The following is a 14,307-nucleotide window of genomic DNA, read 5'->3' as shown; positions in this document are numbered from 1 at the left end:
AGGCAGAAGAACTACAGCTGACCAAAAGAAGAACGTATTCATGAAAGAGAGCATGGTTAATTTTCTCCTTCTTCTACATCAAAATAAAACCAAAAGTGAAGAAACTGAGAATGTATACATACTGTATGTGTTTGGGTTATCTGTCACACACTGACAATTTCACGAACCAACCACTGTGTCATTACCTCCCTTTAGCTCCATATTAAAAATGTATGCTTCAGGGCCTTTAAATGTCTTCTTGGCTAAATGAAGAGAGGACGTAACATAGCTTCCTTAGAACTGGCATTGACATTCGGTGGGCTTACAGCTGGATATCAATTAGAGGCTCATTAGGTGTCTTGTCGCCCACTGTGAAACTGGCTGACCCTGACCTTAAGGGAAGGCTGGCGCTCTTTGTATCAGACATGCTTCCTTCAAATCTTGTGTTCCGGAAAACACGTTTTAAAGCATTTTATAAAAAACATGTGGCCGTGGGAGGTAAAGAGGCAAGAGGAAAAACATTCATGGATCTTCATAACAACATAAATCACTAATAACCAGAGGTGGAATGGAACTAGGAAGTACGTTTGTACATTTACTCAAGTACTTTACTTGAGAACAGTTGTACTTTACTTGAGTGTTTCCATTTTATACTACTTTATACTTCTGCTTCACTACATTTATTTGACAGCTTTAGTTACTTTGTAGATTCAGATTACTAATATAAAATAAACAAAATATAGATCAACTAATAAATTATGATCATATTATGGATAAAGCTAGAAGATTGGAGTACTTTTTCCCCCACTGTCATGAACGCAAAATGCAGTCTTCACCAGTTGGACACCGGAGTTTTGGTTCATTGCAAGAGAAGAATGTGCATTTTGCTGTGAGAAAGTGTAACACGTCATTTTAAAACTCAGTATGAGAACAACTTCAAAGATGAATCCGATAAAGCTGAGTCAAACAAGAGGGTGAGCTGCTAAACGTGGGAAACCATTCACAGACGGAGAATACATAAAGAAGGCTTTCCTGGATGGTGCAGAGGTTTGGTTTGATGGATTGCCGAATAAAGACACTATCATACTCAGGATTCAGAGGAACTGTTGAGAGGCACATTACTGAAAAACTGACATTACAGAAAACCAGACAGTGTAACACTTCAATTAGTTGTTAACTATTAAATTAATGGCCAACTATTTTGAGGTTTGAGGCATTTTTTTATGAAAACAAAGTAAAAAATCTCAGATTCCAGCTTCTTAAATGTGAATATTTTCTTCTCTCCTCTGTGACAGTAAACTAAATATCTTTGAGTTGTGGACAAAACAAGACATTTGAGGACGTCAGCTTGGGTTTTGGAAAACACTGGTCGGCATTTTCACCATTTTAAAGACCAAGCAACTAATCAATTATTCGAGAAACTTATTGACAGATTAATCAACAATGAAAAGAATAGTTAGTTGCAGCCCTAAGTGTAACTTACTATAGCCACATACACAACCGGTCAAAAGTTTGGGGTCACTTAGAAATTTCTATTCCACACCATTGCAGACAGAAGATCAGTTGCATTGTTTTTTTTAAATCAGGGAAGCAGTTTTCAGATTACATTATGTGTTTACATAATTGCAAAATAGTTCTTGACTGTTGAAAGAAGTGGCTGATCTTTAATGCAATATCTACATTGCCCATTATCAGCAACCATTCATCCAATGTTCCAAAGGCTCATTCTGTTTATTAATCTGATATCATTTTAAAAGGCTAACTGAGAAAACATTGGAGAACCCTTTTGCAATTATGTAAGCACATAATGTCATCTGAAAATTGCTGCCCTGTTTAAAAAAAACAAAGTGACTGATCTCAGCTGGTATTCTGTCTATAATGGAGTGGAATGGAAATTTCTAAGTGACCCCAAACTTTTGAGCGATAGTGTACATTGAAAATAAATGACATACGTGTTAACAAACACTAGTGGCACACGGGTTGTCGTCATCCTTATAAATTGACACTCATCATAGAAAAAGTTCCAAACCCTGCATCCGAAAATATCTGATAGACAGTTAAAAGTTGGCTTTTAAAATGTATATTTTAAAGGTGATATGGTGATACAAGCTGCCATGTTTGTACAGGAGGACTAAACTCTTACCCCAAAGGCTCCAACAGTTGCCTGAATTACTAGCTCTTTTAGTTCTTTATATTTGCACTCTTGCAGAGTGTATGGAAGAGAAATGCATTTAGCTCTGCTCAGTGCTGCATGTTTGCATGTTTGCTCACCTAGCCTCATGCAGCTCCTCTTTATTCTTGCCCCTTGGTGTGTAGTTTGGGGCAGAGGAGCATGGAGTATTTTTAGACAGACTCAGAGGGGACTCTATGTTCTGACTGCTACCACAATGAACTCTAGTGCCTGAACAAGGACATATTTTATTACCACCCCCCTACCTTAAAAACAAGCCACTGTTGAAGAAAGCCACTCACTGAAATCTGCCCTGGTGCTGTCTGTGTATGGACTCTATCAACAAGGCCAATTATCTGTTCATATCAGAGAAAACTGGCAAATCCTTAAAAAGGTTTTAATGCATTTTGAAGAACATATTACAGAATAGTCTGCAATTACACAGAAAATCAGGATCTTTAAAGTGCTCATATTATGCTCATTTTCAGGTTCATAATTGTATTTAGAGGTTTTACCAGAATAGTTTTATGTGGTTTAATTTTCAGAAAACACCATATTTTTGTTGTACTGCACATTGCTGCAGCTCCTCTTTTCACCCTGTGTGTTGAGCTCTCTGTTTTAGCTACAGAGTGAGGCATCTCACTTCTGTTCCATCTTTGTTGGGAGTCGCACATGCACAGTAAGTAGCTGCTAGCTAGTCAGTTGCAGAGTATGAGGGCGTGCCACACTAGCTGCTAGGCGAGCATTATAACGTGTGTTACAAAGTGACGCACGTTTGTCACAGAAGTAAAGGCTGGACTACAATAGAGCTGTTTGGAGCAGTTTGTGAACAGTGTTTTCTGTTGGAGATGGTAAGTCCCTTTGGGGGGGACTTTGGGCTTTTCACTTTGTAAACCTATAACGTGCACAAAAAGATATATAACACAATAAAGGAAAGGGGAAAAAAGCCAAAAAGCATAATATGAGCACTTTAAAATACTGCGTTTGACAAAGTGCATTATACTTACATCACATAAGTGCCACCAAGGGGTACAGCACTGTAGATCCCACAGTAAAGCTAGAGTTGAGACTTTTCATTTGCAAGGGACCAAACCCATGCAGCTGCTAGCGTTGTGGTCAGTAATCTGACATTTGGTTGAACCGAGAAAACTGAGTACATCTTTTTCATCTGCATGCCCTTTCCTTTTTGAAATTTACAAGTGTGTGCAGCTTGAGTAAAACCATTTTGGCTTTGAGTTAAATACAATAGTTCTTAAAAATAGCCTGCATACTGTGCCACGTAGCATTAAAGGGCTCCAGACTGACAGCATGCAGACCAAGGGCCGCTTCACTTAGCTTTGATTCATTTAATCAAAATGTGTTGTGGGCACTGCATTTAGAATGTTTAGTAAAGCACAGTCAGTGTGTTATATTGCTTCTTTTGCTACACATTATTTAATAGGTTATCCCTGAATAAAATCTATATTTCCAAGCCTAGAAAATACAATCTTGAACATACACATTTGTGTGCTCTTGAGAATGAAAAAAAAGGTTCTTTAGGCACTCTTAGGCAGAGCGAGGCGGGGGGGGGGACAAACACTGGGCTGACCACACAGTGTTTTGACTGGAGAGACAAAGAGGAATTTAAAAATCCAGATTAAGTTTTCAAAGGCATTATTCAAAGAACAGATTTTTTTTCTGTCAAAAATGTCATAGCATAGGGACGTGGAACTGAGCAGATGTAATGAAAACCTGCAGACTCTTTGGCTACAATGGTGCTAAATGATTTGATATCACAAATATGTTGACACAACACGACAACAACATACTGACAACTGATAAGAGACTAAAGTCATCAGCTCCCAGAATGTGTACAAAAAAAAACTATTAAAACAATGGTGAAGCTGGCTCTGCCTGACCACACTGTGAACTGGCCTCTCATTGGCTATTCGCTAGGGGGGGGGGAGCATAGTATCACAATATTTTTTAGTGGCAATACTGTATCGATACACGGATGAAGTATCGATCTTTATTGAATTGAATACATGAATTGCACATGATAATTGAACTTTTTGGTACTAGAATAATACAATCAATTGCTTTTTCAGTCCACTACATAGAAAATTTAAGTGAGGTGAACAAACAGAGAAATGTATCTTTTTAGTTTAGACAATTATTTTCCTTTGGGGACATCATTTGAAGTTGGAAAAAAGGTAATAAATTGCAATATATATCGCATAATATCGCAATGTGTTTAAAATCGCAACAATATCGTATCATGACACAAGTACCGTGATAATATCGTATCGCGGGGCCTCTGGAAGTTCATTCTTGAACTTGAAAACAGTTGTTGACAAAAGAGTCTGCAAGTTACGCTATGGAGAATTAAGGTTGTTTCGGTATCCTCTTCAGCTGTTGGACTGGTATTATTTTTCAGGTTTTTTTTTTGTGAATACAAAGAGTATCATTGAAAACAGTGCTGGCCCAAACTCAAAACAATGCTACTTTTCATAAAATCTTTTTCTCGTACACTCCTACACTCATCGTCACACCCTGTTTTATCACACAAAGCCAATGGAAGCAGCTGTATTAACAACAACGTGTCCATTATGGTCTACAGACACAGAAATGCCTGGCAAATTATAATGGAGTTAACCCATTAATAGCACTTCACATTACAGAGCAGAGGCCCATCTCCCACTGCTAACCACACACACACACACACACACACACACACACACACACACACACACACACACACACACACACACACACACACACACACACACACACACACACACACACACACACACACACACACACACACACACACACACACACACACACACACACACACACACGAACAGTGGCGCTATTTAGACGTGACAGAGCACTAGTGTTTCAGTTGACAACTTCACGCCGGCCCACAGATCACATTTAAAAAGCCTTGGCAGCAGCAGTGTCAATGCACAAGCATTACGTAGATGACATAGTGGTAACCCTATTTGTCTTGTGCGAACCTAATAAAGCACACGGTTCAGATGCACAGCTTTCATGACGGATGGCTAAGTCCTTGGCAATCTGCTAATAGTAACGCCAGATGTTGTGAACAAGGAGAACACAGAGATGAGCACAACACTTGGATGTGCACAGAAGGAAACAGAAGTGGAAACTACCTGGTGGGAGCAAAACTATGCATATAAAAATGAGAGGTCACTGGTTGGTCCCAACAACACTGGCCAAGTGCATAGTTGTTGCTCCAGCTATGAGACACAGCTTTCAAGCCTGATGAATACTCTGCCATTCATCTGCCATCAGCAGATGGGGTTGGCTCAAGCAGCTGCCTAATAGGCTAACGGGAAGATCCTCCAAGGAGGAAAGTTTTGAGTGGCAAACTGACCAGATACTAGATAACTAACAGCCTAGCCATCTTGGCAGAATCGAGTAATGTCATGTACTTTTAAGAGATAGCACACATACAGGAATGCATGTAACACTTCAACTTGTCCAGAGAGAAGTGATGAACTTGATTTCATTAAATCTGCACTGCAGCAGAGACTCCAGTAACTGCCAATATGACAGTGCAAACTAAGGGGAAATGTGTAGAAATGACTTCCCAGGCTGAGCAAGAACAGGCCTCTACTCCCAGGCTATTTTCACAGAAATTCATCAGTTTTAACATGTCGTTACATGTCAGCATCTTTCCGGCCTTATTAGCTTTTTAAAAGATAATTTTCTACGTCCAAACAAAAGAACACCACTTAAATTTCGTCTGCAGGGCATTCACAGGCCACTTAAGCTACCAGCTGTGCTCCATTTCCACCAAGTTGCTTTCCCGGTTATTTATTGTTCACAGTGCAAACTGCAAACACAGAACACAGTGGCCAGCAAGTCAATTATGATTATGATGATCATGATCATGATTAAGTAGTAGTCTTATTAGTTCTGTTGTTTGGCTTCCACAGGTACATGTTCCACACACCGCACAGCAGACACAGTTATTTAGTGCATTTATTAATGCTAATGACATGATGTACAAATCAGAGGTTTTTACATGCTTTATAAATCAGCTGTAGTCTTTACTGGAGAAGCGTGGATAAAAATAAGAAGCAGTAAAGAAAACATCACAGGAAGGTATACATATCAGACTGTATTATATTCTCTACAGCCTTTCTTATTTTAAAACAGCAGATCTTATAACACACCTTCTCTTTTGGGACATATAGTAGTGTGGTAATAGTTACAACACTTCTACGATATAGACTGTAAGAAACATGGCAACTGAACTAGGGCTGTCCTCGACTAAAGAAATTCTTAGTCAACTAACACTTATAGGATTTTGTCGACTAATCGATTAGTTGATTTAATTGACAGAGCTGTGCGCTTTGAGAGGTGGTTAAGACTAGAAAAGCACAATATAAATGTAGTTAATTAACCATCTGTAAAACTGAGTTTCTCCACAATTAATCCTGCAAAAGCACCACTTTAAATCTTGTGTTTACCAGAAATGTGCTCAGAAGTTTCTTGGAAATGAGTAATTAAGCATGAATAAGCATAAAAAATGACTAATCGGCTAAAGAAATCTTAGTCGACTAAGACCAAAACGACCGATTAGTCGACTAATCGACTAAGAGGTGGCAGCCCTAAACTGAACACATGCTTCTGCCAGATATACAAAATACAATGCTGTGAAAAGCAGGCAGACTTAAATATTAAGTCAAAGAATTTCAAACCTCAAGTTATAATATATTGATGCAGTGCTCCCATTTATTGTTATGAAACCGTAACTAGGCCTACATATCATAATAATAGCCTCCCTTGTATGTAGCAAACGAAAACACTAAAGCCCTTTGATCCCATGCTGTATTTCTGGTTGAGCTGCTGGATTCTTTTTTAAAAGGTGTATATCCAACGTGTTTGAAGAAAAACAGGCAAAAAACATGTACAAGAAAAACAAAAAAAGTCTCACCAGCACCTTCAAATCTACCCTGGTTGGGCTTTATTTTATTTAATTTTTTTAAAGATACTGCCACATTGTTGTCGTGGTTTTGACGGAATCACTTTCCTGCAATAACAAAGCCACAGAATAGGTATATGAAGTGGTATTTGGGAACAAATAATACCCCAAAACAACCTCAATTGTCTGAGGCTGAACTGCAGCAAGAGGGCTGATTGCTAACACAAACTCAAAATCAAAATCTTCATCCAGTCAAAGGTGGTGTGGTACAAGTAGGTACAAGAAACAGTCAAAATGTACCCATCAGAAGTCAATGAATGTCACCGACTCCCAGCAGTACAGGAGACAAAAGAGTAGCAGCAGCTAACCACAGCATTATTCCTCTGACAGCAGGGCTGGAAAGCCAAGATGAAACGGTCCAGCTTACCTCCGGTTCCATTCACTAACAAGAAAGAATGAGGCGCTAAGAAGACGCCTTTTTCGCATCATTATTACATAATCAAAGGGCCACACCAAAATGAGGGACATGCCTGGGGAGAATAAGTCCCTCATTAAAGGAGTTCAGTGCACCGGTGTCTCTTCCAAATGAGGCAATTTCGGAGTGTTTTACGGACAATCATGAATATCTTTATTCACAGATTTCTCGACTTGTTAAAGCTGCTGCTGGTGTTTTCTGATATAACTCAATTGTGTATGACGCCGTTGCTGTGGTTCCCTTTGCCTTGTATTTATAATATGACTGCCTTGCCCACTCTCAGGGTTCGGAATTGAGTTACTGGCCAAGAAAAAAAAAAAATGATGACCGAAATATCAATTTGAATTCACTTTGCACTGCTTTTTTTTTCTAAACTGATGATAACACTGTTCATACTGCAACACACACATACTGTACATGCACATATTCATATAAAACTGAAAAGCCAAGCATTTTTTTTCTCCCTAGTTTCCTTGACTGCTTTCCCTGATTAAAACACCATAAAAGAGAGCCATTTCCCTCAGCGCTGAGGGAAATAAATCAAAACATCCTCGAGTATGACACCTTTATTCCCTGTACGGGAAACAATCTCACATTTTTAGAGCTGATAAGATTTAGAAAGTGACGCCCAGTGCTGTTATGGAACACCAAAATAACTGTTTTACCTCATTAAACAACAGACTTTTCCATATCTGAAGGAGCACTCAAACCCTCTTCTGCAGTTAGAAGTCTCTTAATTAACTCCAACCACTTTAAAGAATACAAAGTGCAGTGTCATATATATTTGTTACTACTATAAGTTTTATAAAACTGTCTATAAAAAAGTGCTGGTGATACTTCAAAGGAAAACTTAGAGTTTAAACTTTAACAATATCAATCTATTATTTTATTATTTTATGACCTTTCTGATGTAACCACTGTGTCTCACCCTGCCTTTGTCCACTCCTGATTTTCTACATTTCCAAGAATGACTTTCATAGCCCACAGATTAAGAATGTGCTTGAACATTGCAGCAGTGGGATTCAGTGAAACGAGCAATAGCCATGCTGAAACAAGAGGTTTTTTAGTAAGTAAAAGAAATGTCCTGTGGCTACATTACACTGTGTTCTATCTCCATTATTGTCAGTATAGAGAAAATGGTAACTACAGTATGTGTCTTCTACAGTGGATCTCCCCTTGTATCAACAAGTCCTCCAAATTAAACACCAAACTAAATTGTTTGTCTATGCCCTCTAGAGTGACAGAAGCATTTTATGATCTGATCATTTTGCCTTCTAAAACTGTTACAAATCACTGCTGAAAAATTATTTTAGTGATCTGACGCCACAGTTAAGGTTTAGGCACAAAGAAACACCTGGTTAGGCTTAGGAAAAGATCATGGTTTGGGTTCAAATTACTACTTTGTTAAAAGGGATAGTTTGGATATTTTAAAATGGGGTTGTATCCAAACTAATCCTTTAAAACACCAAAGTCACAATAACACTAACTAACTAACCGATCGAGGCTGCGGTAGAGCAGCAACTCCTGTGTTCTGCGACGTTAAATTACTGTTTTTGTCAAAGGAGTCTGGTGGCTTCGAAAAGATACAAGAGAGCATAGCAGTGTTTCCTCTATGTTGATTTGACCGTGGCGGCCCCCCATGGCAACATTTCTGCCCCCCACGGTATCAGAAATAGGGCTGCATTGTTAGAGTGCATGGCAGAGCACGTTTGTATTTTAGGTGTATTATTTACATACTGAAGTAGTTACACTGCATTAAGATAATATAATTAATAGTGGGTTTATTGTTATTTGCTACAGCATGCTTAGCCTACATGTCAAGCTCAAAGTTGGCCTATATAGTAACTCAAAAAATATAGTTCAATCACAACTGAAAATATGCCTCATGGTGTGTGTGAATAGAGGTGAATAAATATATTTGTTTGTGTTGCAGCAAAGTGTCAGTTCTGTTTCATAGGTTTTGGGGGGTGTTCGGACCTGCCCCCACTGCTAAAAAAAAAAATCCTAAAGGAAACACTGCATAGATAACGGCTTAAGATCCTCGTCGGAAAGCGGCAAGGTTACGCAGTGAAAATATTTGAAATAAAGCGTACACTTACACTTAAATACATTTTTTTAGGTGTCCTTTTTAAAAAAAATCTAAAATCGGTTTAGCTGCTGCCCCGTCCAGCAGTACATTGCTTAGCTTCTGTGTCAGTACTCCTGCCTGTTTCTCCAAACTGGGGGCGTGCCGACCACCATCTACTGTAGGTGATACACTGACCATGGATAAGACAGTGTTTCCTCTATGTTGATTTTGTAGTGGCGGCCCTCCATGGCAACATTTCTGCCACCACGTATCAGAAATAGGGCAGATGCACAATGTAGACGCGGTTGCCTTTTTCAATTATCCTGCCGACATAATGCAATTTAACAACAAGTAGAAATATTCAGAGCTTATTGGGCCTGTCCAGTTTAACTCCACATACTGTTGTGTTGATGTACTTTATTGTCAAAACGTTCGCTTTCTTCCGAGTCGGGTTGTTGTTCAGACAGACCAGCCCCCACTGCTAAAAACAATCCTAAAGGAAACACTGTAAGAACCTCATACAACCCCATTTAAAAGATCCAAACTATACCTTTAAGGTTCGGGGAGCTTCGTTGTCATGACTAAAATAATAAACACCTGGTTAGAGAACGATCGTGGCCATGCTTAAAAACAACAACAGATACCCAGTGGAATAAGATAAAATATGCCAAATTAACAATTTGGACTAAATGCTAAATGTCACAAGAAGCTGTTTTTAACTACATTAAGAGGTTTAGTGTTTTAGAGTGGACATTCCTATTAAGGATTCACTGATACACAAACTAAGATTTCATGTTCTGTGTAAATTGAATTCCTGACAACTTAGTGAAGCCTGCATAGGGGCGACCTCCAGCTCACCCAGTAGAGTGTGCGCCCCATGTAGGCGGAGTCCTTGGCAGTGACCTGGGTTTGAATCCGACCCGCGGCAATTTGCTGCATTCTCTCCCTCTCCCTCTCTCTTTTTGCCTGTCTTCAAGCTCTCATGTCACTTAAAGGCCATGAAGCCCAAAAAATTATCTTAAAAAAGTTAATCCTGCATAGTTGATAGTAACGATTTTGCTCTCAACAATCAATTACAGTTTAGTGTGTTTTGATTCAATGATTTGAGGCATGTTTTATTCATACTGTGCATTTCTTAAGTACAGCGTGAAACTGAAGGCTGTTTTCTGTCAACTTAAGTTGCACCAATTTGCTGCAGCAGAATTTTTTTTTTTGTGTTGACCTTTGGCCTGTCAGTGAGCGTGACAGGAGGGACTGAGTTGGCTCAGACTGTGGAAAACAAGGCCTTGTCACACCTCCCACCCCCCACCACCCCTCGAGCAGAGAGTGATAAGCACTGAAGGACAAAAGTTTAGGGTTGGTCATCTAAAAACAAAACAAAAAAAACATCATGATCTCATAATGGAAAACCTCCTGACTGTGAACTCACACGTGTGTGTCAGGAGTGGGGTAGCAAGAGAGAAGCAAAACTAGCTCATGTCATTGATGTGATGAGAGAACGCCTTAAGGATGTCTTTTATCTACGCCGAGCCGAGCTGACAACCAAGAACTTGAATAAAAAAAGTACAGCGAGATAGCAGTCATCTCCAGCCTCATACAAAAACCAGGAGAACTGGAAGCTAAATCTTACCAGTCTGCAGACCTATTTTTATGATAAATGCTTTATCACAGCAGTTCTCTGGATGCCATAATGGCATAGTTTGCGATTTAAGCGTGTGCGTGTGTGTGTGTGTGTGTGTGTGTGTGTGTAAACTATGCCCAAAAAATTACATGTTTTTCTGTGACAGTTTTGCCATTTTACAAACCTGCACCATGTTTAATCCTAACCACATAACTGAGAAACAGAAAACATCTAAAACAACTTCCAAGGTTTTCACATCCAAAGCAGGCTTCCACCATATAGTGTGCTAAATGGTGATCATAGGGAAATAAGTGTTTTCCCCTTCCAAACAACAGGCATTACACAGATTAACAGCCTTTTGTTGAAACATACTATTACCACATAAGACCCTGTCGAGAAGGACCAGATGTCAGATAATAGGCTGTGCTGAGTGAGGTAGGTGCTGGCCTGAAGCCACTGAACAAGTAAGAACAGCTTCTTCCATATAAACCTCTACAACTCACGGACAGCTTGTTGTCTGGGTGGGCAAACCCTTATACCCGAGACTGCATGTGTTGAATATAGGTTACACACAGAGCATAAGTGTCCCCTAAATTCACCTTAAAAGGTAGCTATATATTTGTGTATGAATGAATACATAATTACCTTTATATTCATTCATCCTGTAAAGCCTCTGTTTTAAAATCCTCTGCAGATTATGTGGTAGCCTCCCTGATTTTTAAAGGATATGCATGAATGACAATCACCGACAAACCATATATTACAACACAACAATGTGTTGCACAGTTCTAATGTGAAAGTCATGAAAATGCATTGCACATGTTGCTGTCTTCTGATTAAAAAAAAAAAAAAAAAAAGCTTGTTATTGTGTACAAAGGACCGGCTAAGTCTATCTCATTAAACACTACTGGCGGTGTTTATTGGCTTAGCTGCTCATAGGCTTTGACTATGAGCAGAGGCAAGACACATGCATTATAGGTTAAAGATTGGCTGCTGCGGGAGCCTGACACCTACATATAACACACACATTGTAGGCTATTACATGTCAAATCAAATAAACTTTCAAATGTAAATAGGCGCGGCTGAGAAAGAGCAGAAGTTGCTGTACAAAGAGAGGACAGATTACCTTTACTGGACTTGAACCTTTGTTTTTCTGGTCAGTTTTTTGGCATTACATCCGTGCCTCCCCTGCTGCTGCTGCTGCTGCTGGTGCTGCGGCTCCGGGTACCGTGTCTGCTGCAGCGCTCCGTGCTGCTCCTCAATCCAAATTACCAGACCAGTCTGCACGTTTCCAAACGGTCCGAAATAGCTTAAGCAAGTGACTCTGAAAATAACTGCACCGATCAAAGCGGCTACATTTAGTCCAAATGCAGAACACGGTCACAGTAGCGACACCCATTGGCGTACGCGGCGCAAGCACGGTCTGCAGCAGGTAGCAGTGCCCGGACTGACGGCTACTTCTCGCCCGCAAAATGTGCCAAGTGTCGGGGCCATTCACAACTACAGTCATGTGTGTGTGGTGCAGTCAGAGCCAGTCGGTGCCCAGTGCCACGCAGCGTCGCAACATGGAGCACTGACCTGCGCCTATCACCGTGTCAAGTCACTTAGAGCCATCAAATATGCTACTTCCGGTACTCGCTTTCAAAATAAAACGCTTAACAGTTGCAATGTTTGCGTTGCCTTGTGCAAAGCGCGCAAGCCCAAAATCTAAACATGCTTAAAAATACACATGAACATAATGAAAAACAAATGTATTCTCGTGCTTTACATTTTTGTGATCATTACTGCTTTACTTCCGGTATTAATGGTATTTTTTACTGACCAGCTTGACTCAGCTTAATTCCCAGGCGGACAGACGGAGCACAGGAACAAACATAAGCCTACAGTGGGGGTGGAAAGGCAGGCCTAATGAATTATGTATGATGAAATAAGGCACTAATACCTAAATCATTCATAATTATTCAAGAGAAACAAGGTCGATGCCAATCAAATTTCAATTCATCTCCCATGCAGGTCATGGCATCTGACATTTGGAATGACAGATGGAGAAAAGGTTGGCCAGTGTCAGACATTATCTGGACCTCTTCCTCAATCAGTCAATAAAATTACAGGCCTATCAGCCAGAATTACAATCATGAATCCAGATGTTGCATATAGGGTAAAATGAACTTTGCACTGTGTTTGATTGTTGCTAGTCTATATCCTTGACGTTCCACTTCCGGGATTGCTTCCGCCTGATGCATGTACGACTACCATTTGAAGTCACTATTCCATTATTTTTAAAGTGACTATTATTGCCACTGTTCATCACATCCCCAACTGGCACCGTCAGACACCGCCTACCAAGAGCCTGGGTCTGTCCCAGGTTTCTTCCTAATAGGGAGTTTTTCCTTGCCACTGTCGCATTGCTTGCTCTTGGGGAATTATTAGAATGGTTGGGGCTTTGTAAATTATAGAGTGTGGTCTAGACCTACTCTATCTGTAAAGTGTCTCAAGATAACTCTTGTTATGATTTGATAGCTTACTATAAATACAATTGAATTGAATTGAATTGAATGTAGCCTATTTTCCGTTTCCTTCCACTTTCTTTGTTTTGGAATTTAATATTGGGTGGATTAAGGAGGACTATGGTTAACTGCTCCTCAGATCTCTGCAGGGTAAATTGGTCTGAGTTTTCTCTGGCACAACTATTTTGCAGAGGCTCTGTGGGGAGTCTAGCGCTGCCCATGACGATTCTGATTGGTTTAAAGAAATGCCATTTAACAAGAGTACGTTTTCCTCCCATCCCCAAATGCTATGTGGAGTAGCCAGACCTTCCTTCAGCACGCTTTGGAGGAGGGTCGGGCAAAGTGAGACTAGATTGTGGCATACAAGTTAAATGGCCCAAAATTGTGTGCTGAAAGGGTAATTTAAAGGGAACATTTAAATGTTTTGAGAACAATGTATTTTGATTATATCTGTGGTTGTTGTTGTTGTTGTTATAATGACTGGTGATTATAATAGCCCACCCGTTTTTATTTACCACCACATTAGTGCTGATTCATCCTGATTACTTAGT

At 39.8% G+C, this 14,307-nt stretch overlaps 1 protein-coding gene across 3 annotated transcripts in view; it reads right to left on the bottom strand.

The window, feature by feature from the left end:
* Nucleotides 1–12,815, bottom strand: part of tanc2b (tetratricopeptide repeat, ankyrin repeat and coiled-coil containing 2b) — a 156,840-nt gene extending 144,025 nt beyond the window's left edge. For all 3 annotated transcript variants that reach the window (XM_028567225.1, XM_028567227.1, XM_028567228.1), the window contains exon 1: nt 12,376–12,815. The gene's annotated coding sequence lies outside the window, so the exon portion shown is untranslated. The remainder of the gene's footprint in view (nt 1–12,375) is intronic.
* Nucleotides 12,816–14,307: the final 1,492 nt, after the last annotated feature.

The sequence above is a fragment of the Perca flavescens genome, chromosome 21, assembly GCF_004354835.1.
Source record: "Perca flavescens isolate YP-PL-M2 chromosome 21, PFLA_1.0, whole genome shotgun sequence".
NCBI classification, from domain to species: Eukaryota; Metazoa; Chordata; class Actinopteri; order Perciformes; family Percidae; genus Perca; species Perca flavescens.
This window is presented reverse-complemented; position numbering and strand designations above follow the sequence as displayed.